Source organism: Ruditapes philippinarum, unplaced genomic scaffold (genome assembly GCF_026571515.1).
Source record: "Ruditapes philippinarum isolate M1 unplaced genomic scaffold, ASM2657151v2 ctg11138_1_1_1_1, whole genome shotgun sequence".
Lineage (NCBI taxonomy): Eukaryota > Metazoa > Mollusca > Bivalvia > Venerida > Veneridae > Ruditapes > Ruditapes philippinarum.
The window spans coordinates 1-10,176 of NW_026864897.1; the positions used below are offsets into that span (position 1 = coordinate 1).

Sequence of the window (10,176 nt, forward strand, 5' to 3'; positions counted from 1 at the left end):
AGATGTTCAGCCTCTCACAGTGTTCATCTTGGGAGGTTTGAGAGGTACCAAAGTGGTGCATGGGATGATTCGAAGCTTGCCTTGATATGGCGTTGAAAAAGGGAAGACGATAAAGTTAGTGTATGTAACAAACACATTGGCTTATTGCTTTTGTATTTATAGTTCCGTTTTAAATTTGATTTTATAATCTTATTATGATTTCTAACTTTATATTCTCGTTCATTAGATGAATCTTTAATATTATTATACTGTTTTAAAATGAAAATTGGGGTATTGGGGTATCATACAACTAACGAGGTTGAGTTAACTCTTTGTGATTATCTTCAGTATTTTTCGTTCAGGAATATTAGAATTTTATTTCTAATCCTTTAGATCTTAGGATTTGTGATACTTTATAGTAAGTTGGGTGAGGAAGGTTTAATTATTTGTATCGTTTTTTAAATTTTCGGGCATGATGTCGTGGTTTTAACTTGGACAAAAAAGTTTCAATATTGGAAACCCCAATGTTATATTGCTGATTGTTCGGTATTGAAATGCATTGTAATTGGCTACTTTTACCAGTACTGAAGAAACTGAGAAGGATTTTTTCTAAAACCGTGCTGCAGACCATTATTGCTGCAAAGGGGGCTCAAACTTGCATCATGGGATGTGGTATCTATGCGACCAATATACCCAATCCCATCACTGATTATACATCGTAAGTTTGTATGGTAGACCATATTGTAAAAATATATTTGCACTTTTTAATAATTTTAACCAAAGTAATGATATTAATTAAATCTTACAAACTAAACATTATTTAATTAAATCTTACGTTGCTAAATTGTTTATGTTATTAACCATTTCATCAAGTGTACAATAATGAATTTGCTTAACATTTTTTATGAATATGGCAGAGGTCACAACCGTGCATTACCATTAAGTCCGAGAAATCCGCTTGTTGGCGGGTTATCTGCCCTTGTAATACTTATAATACAGTGTCAAATACATATTTTGGCGGCCAATTTTAATTTTAGCAGCCATATTGATAGATTATCTTCATTCTGACATGTTTAATAGCTGAGTAATATGTAAAATAAATTTATGCTATATTAGTTATCATGCTGTAAGGGAAATGACTACATCTGAAAACTATAATATTCTGAATATTTTAAATGATGACCATCTGTAATGTTTGTGGCCATATTGGATTATTACGGCCATCATTGATGATTGCGGCCATATTGGATTCTCATAACCCGGATTCATGTCTTAAATGAAAAATACCTATTAAGCAACAACAGTGCTAGATTTCATGCCTTTTTCGGCTTTAAATGTACAGATTTCTTCAGTCTTACAGTAGGTTAAAGCTGAAATTAATTGTAACATACATGTAACGGTATCGATTTATCATACAGATTAAGATATTTACAAAAAACGTGGAAATAAAGAATCTTTTTTTTTGAAAAAAAAAAAAATCATTTTAAAGGAGCCTTTCTTTATTTATTCTGTACCAAAAAAACTCCCCCTTTCCACGAATTCTAAAGTTCGGTTCCCACGTTTTTGGAGTAAAGGTATATTCATTTAGCTGTTAAATAAGTAAAAATACTATATTATTTCAATGCGATGTACCAATACCTGCTAAATAGGAAAGCGGAAAACTAAAGGGTTTGAAGGGAACCATGCTAAACTTGGATCTGGTGAATGAATTTCATGATACGAAACTTCTTTAATTAAAATTTTTCATTACATTTCCCAGGATTAAGTATATGTATAACACATGGGATAATCGGGACCAAAGCCCAAACGAGTATCTGAATTCGCCAATGCGGGAATACAAGGTATTAATAAATTGTCAGACGATAGCAAGTAAATGGTAGCCAATAACAATTTCGTTTCATAAGTCATATTTTTTAAGAATATCAATCATTTAAAACGCATTCATGCGTTCAATGCAATTTCATATAAAGAACATATCTCTATTACAAATCAACATATTTTATTGCACGATTTATTCCAATTCTTGGAAGATAATTCTCATCTAAGGAGGTCACATACACGGTTTATACAAAGGATACTGTTAAACTTATTTGAAACACAATTTCAGGTATTTTCTGTACTATTCCAAAAACACCCTTTGAGTCAAAGAGTGAGCATAGTACTATAATGACTAAATAATAACGGTTATACTGTTGTTTTGTTTGACAAAAGTGACCTGAGACTGATTAATCTTCGGAAGGTTGTTCGTTAATTTCCGTTATTCTTTTGGGTTTTAATGATAGTATAGTTTTCGATATCAAAGCCTAGTGGCGCAGTACAGAGTAATTGTAATCGCATATTTGCAAGTTCGGATCTTTTACAAACCCTTTATTGTAGATTCCTTTTAATTGATTATTTCTTTTTTAAAGCATATGCAACGTAAAATTGATAAATCCTTTGTTAAATTTCTAGCATTTACTTTTTTAACTTTGTCATAATTTGATATTTTTTATTTCATGAATTTCAGTATGTTAAATTCGTAAAATGAGTGATGCACAAAAAAATAGTGGTCAAGTTTTGCAAAATGTAATAAAGAAATTGTTGAAGAAAAAAAAACCACAACATTTTATGATTCGAACCTACAACTTTAAATTTGACACTGAAAGGAAGACAAGTATTATATTTGAAAAATTTAGTTATACATATACCGTTGGAATCTTTATTTTTATACTTCGGAATCCGGTAATTACCGTCAAAAGGTCATTGAATATTCAAATGTTTCCGGTCAATATTGTCAAACAATACACACTTGATCCAAAAACTGAGTCCTTGTAGTTTGAGGGATTTAACCGATTAATCACATCTTCTTGTTGTCTAAAATGTACAAAGAGGTTTAACACTTAAAGAAATGGATCATCATGTTGTCTTGAGTAAACATAAGATAAACATTGTTATATAGTAACAGTGATACTAATAAATATTGTGAGAGTAAATATGTGATATTGTCCTGTGTTATGTTGTGCGTGATTAGCCTGTGTGTATACACATATATGTCAATAAACTGCTAACATAAGAGTGTTATATATTGCAGGTTGTTTCTCTCCATTAGCCACACATTTGTATTTTGATCACCCCCAAGAAACCAGATCCGGAGGAAAGAGGTCTACAATGGGCGACAAGATTTACTGAACACTGAAAAAGTCTTTGGTTTTGATGCCAGATGATATATATGCCAATTTTAACGTAGATCGATTTGGAAATAAAGTTGATTTGAACGAAATATGTGAAAATAAAGATTGTCCCACTGTGGACGAAACTGAAAATATTCTTGGTAAGTATTAAAAGTCGGTTGTAAATTCGTATCTTCATCACTTTGGTCAAAGAAAACACTAATCTTTTTTAATGATGTGAAAATAAATAAAACTCGCGCATCATTTTGTAATGACGCCAATGTCAATGAAAACACTCGTTTTTGTTTGTACTGATGGTAAGCTACAAACAAACATACTTTTTGTGCCCCCACTTTAGTGGCGGGCATTTAGATTTACCCTTGTCCGTCCGTCCGTCCTTCCGTCCGTCCGCACTGTCTGTCCGTCCGTCTTTCCGTCCGTCCGTTCTCTTTCGTGTCGCACGTAACTCAAAAGGTATTTGACCTAGAGTCTCATGAAACTTTACAGGAATGTTGATCAGCATGTGTAGTTGTGCACCTGGGTATTTTCGTCTAGATATTTTATAGTATTTTTAGAGTTATTGCCCTTGACTTAGTAAAATTTTGCAATTTTCAACTTGTGTCGCATGTAACTCAAAAAGTGTTTGAACCTAGAGTCATAAAACTTTACAGGAATGTTGATCAGCATGTGTAGTTGTGCACCTGGGTATTTTCGTCTGGATCTATTTATTATTTTTAGAGAAGTTGCCCTTGACTTAGTAAAATTTTGCAATTTTCAACTTGTGTCGCATGTAACTCAAAAAGGATTTGACATAGAGTCATGAAACTTTACAAGAATGTTGATCAGCATGTGTAGTTGTGCACCTGGGTATTTTCGTCTGGATTTATTTAGTATTTTTAGAGTTATTGCCCTTGACTTAAAAAATATTGCAATTTTCAACTTGTGTCGCATGTAACTCAAAAAGTGTTTGACCTAGAGTCATGAAACTTTACAGGAATGTTGATCAGCATGTGTAGTTGTGCACCTGGGTATTTTCGTCTGGATCTATTTATTATTTTTAGAGAAGTTGCCCTTGACTTAGTAAAATTTTGCAATTTTCAACTTGTGTCGCATGTAACTCAAAAAGGATTTGACATAGAGTCATGAAACTTTACAAGAATGTTGATCAGCATGTGAAGTTGGGCACCTGGGTATTTTCGTCTGGATTTATTTAGTATTTTTAGAGTTATTGTCCTTGACTTAGAAAATTTTGCAATTTTCAAATTGTGTCGCATGTAACTCAAAAAGGATTTGACATAAAGTCATTTACCCTTAAGGGAAGGTTGCTCAGCATATCTATTTTTTGCACCTTGGGGTTTCGCTTGTGGATTTATCCAGTATTGTAGAGTTATTTCCCTTGACTTAGTAAAAACCGTTTCATTATGTTGTTATTTGTTCCTTGAGTGCTTGAGTTAGAATCAACCAACTTTACAAGAATAATGATCAACATCACTAAATTACAGGAATAATGATTCACATCATTGTGAAGCTATGCATCTGGGACTTTGCATGTGGATTTTTTTTCAGTTTTGTTAGAGTTATTGCCTTTGGCTTACAGTAGTATAAATTTGCAATTTTCAACATTTTCATGCATAGCTCAAAAAGTATTTCACTTGTAGGCCTGAAAGTTTACAAGAATGTTGTTCAGCATGTGTACTTATGCACCTTGGGTTTGCTTGTGGATTTATTCAGTATTTGTAAAGTTCTTGCCCTTTACCTAGTAAAAGATTTTTAGTTTTCAAAAAATATTTGACCTAGAGACATAAGATTGACAGAACAGTGGCGCGGTGGGGGCACCCGTGTCCTACGGACACATTTCTAGTTTGATACTAGTATTGCATCAGCATCAAATTAATAACGAATGTAAACATTTGGAACATGGTTAAATCCAATAACAAAATAAAAGGAAGGTAGAAATAAACGATTATTCTCAACCAATCCATCATGACTAAAGTTGTATCTGTGGATACAAACACATACTTAGAATTTGCATTTTTCATCTAAACTAAATAGGATATAATTTTAATTGGTCTGAAAATTTTACTTCAATTTAAATAGGGTTACAAGCCTGTATGTTCTCAGAAACAATGCGAACTGAGGAACAATTTCATGGCATGGCTTTCCCAAGATTACTCGCACTTGCTGAAAGAGCTTGGCACAAGGCATCATGGGAAAAACAAAACTGACGTTGATGACAGAAATGTTGAACGTGATCAAGATTGGAAAAAATGTTCTCGGATAATCTCGGATACAAAGAGCTTTCTCGTCTGGACAAATATTCTACATTTTATAGAATACCACCACCAGCGGGGCGAGGTTAGTTTAACATATCTTGTGATAATTGCACGCAATGTAGAAGTACGTAGGATGACAAATGAGAATTCATTATCTTTGATAACCGAAAACATGCAGTTCTCTCTTGATAGTTTAAAAGTTATCTTTTCTTGCTAGAATTATAATCATACTTAAAATATTATTCTGTTTTATTTCTTTTTAGGATTTACGATGGAACTCTGAAAGTAAATACGAAATATGCAAATCTTCTTGTTGAAGTCAGCAAAGATAATGGCAAAACGTGGAATGTTTACAAGGAAGCTAAAATAGACCCTGGGACAAAGGTTCTTTTGCGCTCAAGGTAAAAAAGATACTGTATATGAGATATATACGAGCATCGTGAAACTGAAAGCCTATCTTAATAACTTTCCTATGTTAATTTGAGGTACAAAGAGCATTGTAGGAGCACATTTGTCTCGGAGCACATTTGTCTTACGTAAGACCGATGCGGTCGCATTTGTCCCACATGAGACAAATGGGACCTCAAATGTCTACCCCAAAAAACTCATTTGTGTGACAAATGTGCTCCGATCAAGTTTTTTAAGGGACAAGAAAGCACATTTGTCTCATGTGTTTTTAAGGGACAAGAAAGCACATTTGTCTCATGTCATTTTTTATGAATTATTTGTCACATATTTCCCCACGGCAGAAATTCTTTTTTAGAATCGAGGTTCGCCGTTTTACCTCAAGTGTAATCATCAATAGGTTTGCTTAATATGCTTTCTTTATGAAAACCTACAGTGAACTATTAATTATAATATCTCTAATTCAAGAAATTGATTGACTTACACTGAAACATACTAAATCCCATTCACGAAGGTACAATGGTGACAGCGCGATGGCACGATGGTACGTTGTTGAAAACGCGATGGTGAAAACACAATGGTACGAACGTGAAACAACGATTGTACGATGATGAAACAACGATTGTACGATGATGAAACAACGAAGGCTCGATGATGAAAACGTGATGGTACTATGATGAAAGACGATGTTACGATGGTGAAAATACGATGGTACGATATGATGAAACTGCGATGGCATGATGATGAAAACGCGATATTATTTTCTCTATCGTGTCATCGCATCATCCGTGATTTCACCATCGTGCCATCGTGTTTTATTCATCGTACCATCTCAATTTCACTTTTGTACCATTGTGCATAGCTGTTCAGGGAGACAAAAATGTTACTTATGTCCAAACGGAACACCATAATCGGTTGATATTGAATGACTCGTTTCGCATTTCGCCGAATCTCGCGAAAATCTCGCGTCTCGCTTCGCATCCCGTTCGTCGACGCGAGACCAGGTCATATACCGCTAAGTAGTATTCACTTTATAGTCTACATAAATCACTTAAAGGCCCATTATGCCTGAGAAATGCTTTTATTTTATTCCTCTTTGGTATACTTTTTTAGCTCCAAAACGTTACTCATTGCTAATTATCTGAAGCATATTTCATCTGCTGCTTTTTTGCAGTTTGTACAGTTGAAGAGATTTAGAATTTTGTATTGAAGTCAAAGTACTTATTTGTTTACATTTTGCTACTTTTATGACGCATTATTTCACATTTTTCGCGATTTTTTTTTTTGGTTACAAGCATCTAACTTCCTCAGAAATCATCATTTGAATATTCATACTTGTCCTATCTAAAGAAGTAAAAATTTATTAATTTCTGAAATCTCTTGGTACGGAATACTTCGACATTGCGAGATCTCCTGTTACAATATCGTGCCTCGCTTCGTGTCTCATTGGAATGTCGGGTCTCGCTACATTCTGAGTGGCCCGATATTCCATAATTATGGCATAACCCGGATTATTTTAGGAACTCATGCATGTTGTAAGTGCCTTTTCAATGGCGAATCTGAAAGCCGCAATTCTTGGAAAATGACGACTTTTTATACATATATTTCTGATGAAAACGAAATACGTGTGTAATGGTCTTCTTATTTTTTCCATGGATCATTTAAGGGCCTCCGTGGCCGAGTGATTTCGAAAAACCACTTGCCCCTAACCGCTGTAGGTTTGACACATAAACGGGGCGTCGAACTATTCATGCGAGGATCCAGGTCAGGGTCCAAATGCCATAAATAATCTAAAAAATCTTTAAGCATTGAAAATAGACGTATCTCAATTGATAACGATAAGATTAGATTTGCTGCATATATGTTTAGGTTCTGGATGCTGCACTTGTAGAAATTTTCATTGTGAGATGCAGAACAGGGATATTTTTTAATTTAATATATGACTCCTATGCAGAGGCAGGAAGTTTTTGACTAACCGGAAGTGACTCAAAAACGGTATTATAAATACAAAAAACACAGAACAATGGCTGGTAGCCGGTATACAGATGGACATAATTTTACCTTTTAAGATTTTTATGGAAAAAATGTGAGACAAATGTGCTTCGAGTGTCCTTTCTATTGTGTGTCGAACACATCTGTCTCATTTCCAATTAGTCGCAAATATGAATGTTTACGAACACATCGGTCTTACTTCGTAAGACAAATGTGTTCCGAGACAAATGTGCTCCTATAGAGCATCGTTTTCATACTTGCTGCAAGATAAGTCTGTTCATAATTGGCAGTAATGAAGTTAGTGGTACAACATATAATAGTACATGACTATAAATGAGTATTTAACAAAAACATCATATCAAAAGAGCTGTTAAGGCTTTGATATCTAATGTCCATATAGTACATAAATATGTTTTGTACCAAGAAGATTTGTTCAGGTTTGTTTGTTTTGTATGGTTTTACGGCTTAGGTCATATAGCGCCAAAAGGTTTTCTTCGAATGTTAAAAACTTAAAGCAACACCGGGATTCAAAACCATTATCACCTGGTAGAGCTAAGAGATACATAAACTCTAGTAATTCGAATTTTACGATCACGCCGGGAGAAACGGTGGCTGTCTGAAACCTTAAAAGCAACTCCCCAGTCACAAGGAGCGTTTGTGTAGGTACACAATGCAATGGTGTAATATCGATCTATGTCAAAATGATGAGCAATGAACATTGTCATAATTGCATACTAGTTAGTATTTCATTTTATTTTCAGGTCAAAGACTTCTGACATTACCAGCAGACATATTGAAGTATCTACACCAACTGTTTCCGGTGCTGCTCAATTATGCCAACATCTAAGTCTGATTGTGTTGGTCTTGTACACCTTATCTCATCTCTTGACAAAGTGATCTATGTTTATAAAATGTTAAATGTTGTTTGTTATGAAAGTCGGAATTTCAGAATATATGTGTGTATACTCGAAGAATGTAACATGTAACTGAAAACTTCTCACAGTGATAAAACATCGTGTTTGAGCTTCAGGTCGTCAAATACCATGGCAAGACCATTGTGACAACTTCATTTTCATAATCGTGCATTGTTTGTTCGAATTTTTTTTATGTATTTGTCGTTATATATCCCCTGTACTTTTTATATCATACATGTATATGTACATGTCCTATATCATATATGTCAGCACACGCATTTGAAAAAAGTTACGCTTACATTACAATTCACATCTTTTATATTACTTCTATATATGTCATATGATTGTACAGTTTTATTCATGTGTTTAACTTTGTTACAATGATAGTTTTCTGATTCATTTTTAAAGGATTTTTATTGACTCTTTTGAGCTGGTAGACTTTCAGGAATGCTGTAGTGGTGTAATAGCGGACGGATCTTGTGACAATCAAAATAGTGCCAGCCTTATTTCCTTTTATGAAATTGTCTGAAGTGTAGTGTGCAAAACAGAATCACCATATTTTAGCTGTTGCTTGCATGACGGAATAAAACTTTTATTCCTTTTGGGTTTTTTGTTACTATATTTAAGATGTTTAAATTGTAACATTTACTTGTTGAATATGTTGTTCACATTAAACTGAGAAAAAAAACAACAGCAACAAAACGAAACAGTGTCATAGAGTCTACCAGCCACATGTTTTAGTTGTTAGGGTTATTGTCGCCACGGGTACTACTTGTAGTCCCACACGGAAATCTTTTAATATATTAGATAGTAGTTAGTATCCACTCATGTAAACAAGTATTCATTTGAATCTGAAAATACTGAATGGCTGCGCGAAAATTTGACAACAATTTCGGTAAAGCGACCCTTGCACGGGGGATGAACTGTTACATAGGGGATGGAGTTCTTATGATAACTGTCAGGAGTTCGTCGGAAGACCTTTGTATATGCTACAAGAACACTCGTCAAAAATGGAAATTTTCATCTTTAAAAAAGTGAGTTTTATGTGCTAAATTAAACTGTAATGATTAATCCTGCCTTATATCTTCTATTATGTGTCAAAGACTAATTCATATTCCTTTTTTCATCGCCTCCTGTTTAAAATCTGGTGGTTTTGAGTAAAATGTTCAAATTATTTGCCAATTCGCACATATTGGCCTGTTTCTTTCTTGCCATTCACAATTACCTAATTATAATGCAAAATTGCGAGCATAAAGCCAAACATATGCCCGAGTTTTTTTTAAATGTCCTGGAGTTCTTGTGATAACTCTGAAGATGTCTTAAAGTTCTTTTGATAACTGTTGTAACTACCAGTGTATTTCTTGTGCTAAGTCACGACACGTTTTTTAATTATTCAATAAGGTTGTAAATTATTATGAAACGTAGTACGCTCATCCTTTGCACAAAACATGTTGATCTAATTTG

General features: G+C 34.0%; 1 long non-coding RNA gene across 1 annotated transcript; it reads left to right on the forward strand.

The window, feature by feature from the left end:
* The first annotated feature begins 3,162 nt into the window (after nt 1-3,162).
* Nucleotides 3,163-9,314, forward strand: LOC132727212 (uncharacterized). The gene is made up of 3 exons (XR_009625314.1): nt 3,163-3,289; nt 5,226-5,802; nt 8,560-9,314. It is a non-coding gene; the product is annotated as an uncharacterized LOC132727212 (long non-coding RNA).
* Nucleotides 9,315-10,176: the final 862 nt, after the last annotated feature.